Source organism: Malaclemys terrapin, chromosome 9, assembly GCF_027887155.1.
Source record: "Malaclemys terrapin pileata isolate rMalTer1 chromosome 9, rMalTer1.hap1, whole genome shotgun sequence".
In the NCBI taxonomy this organism is placed as follows: domain Eukaryota; kingdom Metazoa; phylum Chordata; order Testudines; family Emydidae; genus Malaclemys; species Malaclemys terrapin.
The window spans coordinates 97,837,369-97,841,527 of record NC_071513.1 but is presented as its reverse complement, the minus strand read 5'-3'; positions in this window follow the sequence as shown (position 1 = coordinate 97,841,527).

The window sequence follows — 4,159 nt, the reverse complement described above, 5'->3', positions numbered from 1 at the left end:
CCGGAGGGGTAGCATGTTGCAGTCAGTATTACGGTTCAGCCTTCGTTCAGCAAGATACTTGCAGACAAGACGACCACACCCAGGCTTAGACACACTCTTAAGTACCTTGTGGAATCTATTTCCTTTACGTGTATTGACATCAGCAACAGAGTCCGTCATTTTAAACTAGAGATTCACACAAACTAAAAATAGGGAATAAAACTGATTGGCAATTGTGGTTTACATGTGTTACAATTCGGGTAGTTGGAGTTATACCAACCATCTCAAAATAGGTAAAACCCCCATTTCGTGCTTGTAGTACAATTTGACTGTTGACTGGACAAATCTCTTCAGAACAAGATCCGATATTTGCTATGTATTAGACAATCCAGTTTAGAGCGGTTTATGGAACTCTCAAATACCACATTAATGGAATTGCTGACAGCCTTAACTACAGCCAAATAAATATGCCTCTTATAATAAAGGCACTCTCCACACATCTGAAGCACTATACGAAATAGCAAACTGACTGCAGGTTAGTGAACTCCATCTCCTTTCAGGGATGAGGAGCATTCTTGAACAAGACTTAAACTGCCTACGTTTCACAATGTAAACACTCCAGTGTGTCATGCCCATGATGAACTGCAGCCCGACACTAACAATTATGTAAGTAAAGTGTGCATTTAATATCTTGGTTCAACTTTCCCTGGCATTCCTTCCTCAGATTCCCCGCATTGGAATGTTAAGCTGCATATTTGAGTGTCTACAGTGCCCCATAATCAACTGAAATTAGCATACTTCTCGGCAAGCCACTGGCTGACAAGCTGGCAAATAGATGAGTTTAGAGAAACATGCATCCGACTCTCCACTTCACTAACGTCACAAGGCTGCAGATTAAAGATGCAAGATCCTTTTTTTAAAATCAAGAAATGTGCATATATGAAATCATTTCAATGCATTTGTTTTCCAGTTAAATATGAGGTTTATAAATGCGCTGTGCTACGGCTGATGCCACCAGCTAGCGGGCCTAGACTCTTGCCCCTCTCCCATTTAGTGTAATTGAATTTGGGTTCTTAGCAAGTAGGCATCAAGCCAAAAGACAGCAGGAAAAGGTCCAATGTGTAAGTCATGAATGGAAAACCCTAAATTCAGAGATCTAGGCCAGTGGTTCTCAAGCCATTTGCGGCCCAATCAGCACAGAGCTGCAGTCCATCCATCTTCAGGGCCATACAAGTAGTAAATATATTGTGTCGATGCGGCCCACGTAACACAGAGAGAGCTTAATATGTGGCCCACAATGGTAAACAGATTGAGAACTACTTATCTAGGCATAAGTCTAGATCAGGGGTTCTCAACCTGGGGGTCGTAACCACCCTGCCTTTCCCCTACGCCCTCCCATTTAGCAGTTCTGAGATGGTCCTGGTTTGGAAGAGGTTGAGAATAGGTTGATCATAAGAAAAGGTTCCAAAACATAGGCCTCTCAGTCCATCGAGTGACCAAAGATTCCAGTGAATTAGGAAATCAAATACTCATGGACACTGACTCCTCTATGGAAAGTGCTCGATCATTTCTGATCCGAGAACAGACTTGCTTGGGAATCTCACATTCTGAGAAGTGTCCCACTTGGCATACCACCAACATGCCATATATACTCGTTCACAAGATGAATTTTTTTTAGTAAAAAAGGGAAGCACCAGAAAAGGGGGTCGGCTTATGAACGGGTATAGAGAGGGAGAGGTGGGACACAGCCCCTCCCCCCAACAGAGGGAGCACGGAGAGGCAGCACAGCCAGAAGGGAAGAGGCGGGGCCAGAGTCTCTCCACTTCTGGCCACGCTGCTCTCCCCCCAGCCTCCCAAAGCAGCTGCAGCCGTGCCGCTCAGCCCCGCCCCCCAGAGCAGGCTGTGGCCACGCCGCCGGAGCACACTGTGGCTGTGCCATCCGGCCCAGCCTGCTGGAACATGCTGCGGGCGCCGCCCGGTCTGGCCCACTGGAGCAGGCTGCGGCCGCGCTGCCCAGCTTGCCGGAGCAGCTCCAGCCAGGCCAGAGACATCCTCCCCAGATAAGGTGGGAAGGGATGGGATGGGGAGAGTGTGGGGGTCCTGGACTGGGGGGGTCTTGTGGGGGTGGTCACAGGGATTACTCCCCTGACTCCCAGCTTCTCCCCCCCAAAAAAATTTCCCCACCAGTTGCTGTCCCGGCCTGTCAGGGTAAGCAGTTGGTGCACCAGGACACTGTTTACTTAGGTTTACCTCCATGCCTGCAGACGCTCGAGGTAAACAAACTGTCTCGGCCCGCTAGCGGCTTATCCTGATGGCCCGGGAGCCAAAGTTTGCTGACCCCTGAATTATAGGGTTGGCTTATGAACGGGTTATAAAAATTTTCCATTTTTACTTATCCATCTTGGGGGGTCAGCTTATAAACAAACCAGCTTATGATCGAGTATATACGGTAATTCATTTTTTAAAAGTTGCCTCGCCTCTCGCCAATATCCTGAATTACAAAAGCGGACATCTAAAATCAAAACGACTTGTCACCATTTATGCGATTTAGTCTTTGCATTTCACTCACCTTGGACAGCAAAACTAAACTAAGTTTCATTTTTGGTTAAAGGCCAACGGATGCAATTTTTGGTCCCAGACACTAGGACAGGTGTGCTGGGGTTGTATTCACAACAGTGTAGGGGAATGCCTAAATAAATCCATGGACTTTTCTAAATCAAGATGCACCAAGTTTAAATGTTGAGCTTACAACTACTTAGGCCTTGAACCAAGTGCCCAATTCAGCGAAGTATTTGAGCAAGTGCCTAATTTTAAGCATATGCTTAAGAACCTTGCTGAATTGGGCCGAAAGCTTGATGCTGCAAGCCCTTGTGTGGTGTACGGTTGGGAGCACAAGGCTGTTGCACTATGCATGAGCACAAAATAAGACTAAGTGCTAAGCATAATCCTCTGCACAGAGCAGCCCCTCTGGGCCTACTCCCTTACTTGAAAATATTACAGTGTAAAGAAAGGGGAGCAGCAGAGCATGGTGAGAAAGTGGGCGAGGAGATGCCATGCATAGGCATTTAGTTATATGCTCTCTCCTATTCAGTCTCAAGCCGGCTGCTAGGAGTTGGTGTGGTGATGTCACCAATGCAGCATCAGATTCCCCTGCGTTCTGTCTTGCACTTAGCGAGGCAACATTCCTACACCACATGGGGCAGGATCAAGTCTCTAGTACAGGGGTAGGCAACCTGCGGCACGCGAGCGGATTTTCAATGGCACTCACACTGCCCGGGTCCTGGCCACCGGTCCGGGGGCCTCTGCATTTTAATTTAATTTTAAATGAAGCTTCTTAAACATTTTAGAAACCTTATTTACTTTACAGGCAACAATAGTTTAGTTCTATATTATAGACTTATGGAAAGAGACCTTCTAAAAACGTTACAATGTATGACTGGCACGCGACACCTTAAATTAGAGTGAATAAATAAAGACTCGGCACACCACTGCTGAAAGGTTGCCGACCCCTGCTCTAGTATATCTTAGCTCAGTGGTGGGCAACCTGCGGCTGTTTCCACTGGCCAGGAACAGCGAACCGCGGCCACTGGGAGCTGCAGACAGCTGTGCAAATGTAAATAAATGGTCTGGCAGCCTGCTGCAGGTTGCCCACCACTGTCTTAGATTGCACACTTTTTTGGGGCAGGGACTATCTTTTTGTTCTGTAGGTACAGCGCCTAGCACAATGGAACCCTGGTCCGAGATGGGAGCTCCTAGGTGCTGCCATGCTACAATTCATAAACAAAAGAGATGAAAAGAGTGTTTAAGATAGTCAAGTACCATGAAGAGGAGCGGAAAGATACTTTTTGACGGAATTAAAGTTATAGAATTGGGGTTGGGAGTGGGAGGAGAGAGAAAAGAGAAATGGGATGGACAGAACAGCTAGAAGGGAATCCAATTTCAGAAGAGAGACCCAGAAGGAAGATGGCTACAGTGAAAGAGGAACTGAAACGCAACACTTCACCTTAGCCTATTTATAGAATTTACCTAAGATGTGAACAGTTGCTAGTTACCAAATCCAACGTTAAAACTAAGTTTTGCATCTTCAGGGTCAGCTTCATCACTCCCCCTCTAACACTCCAAGACACATGCACAATCATCAAGGCTCCCAAAGCACATATGAACATACTGTCAATCTGAA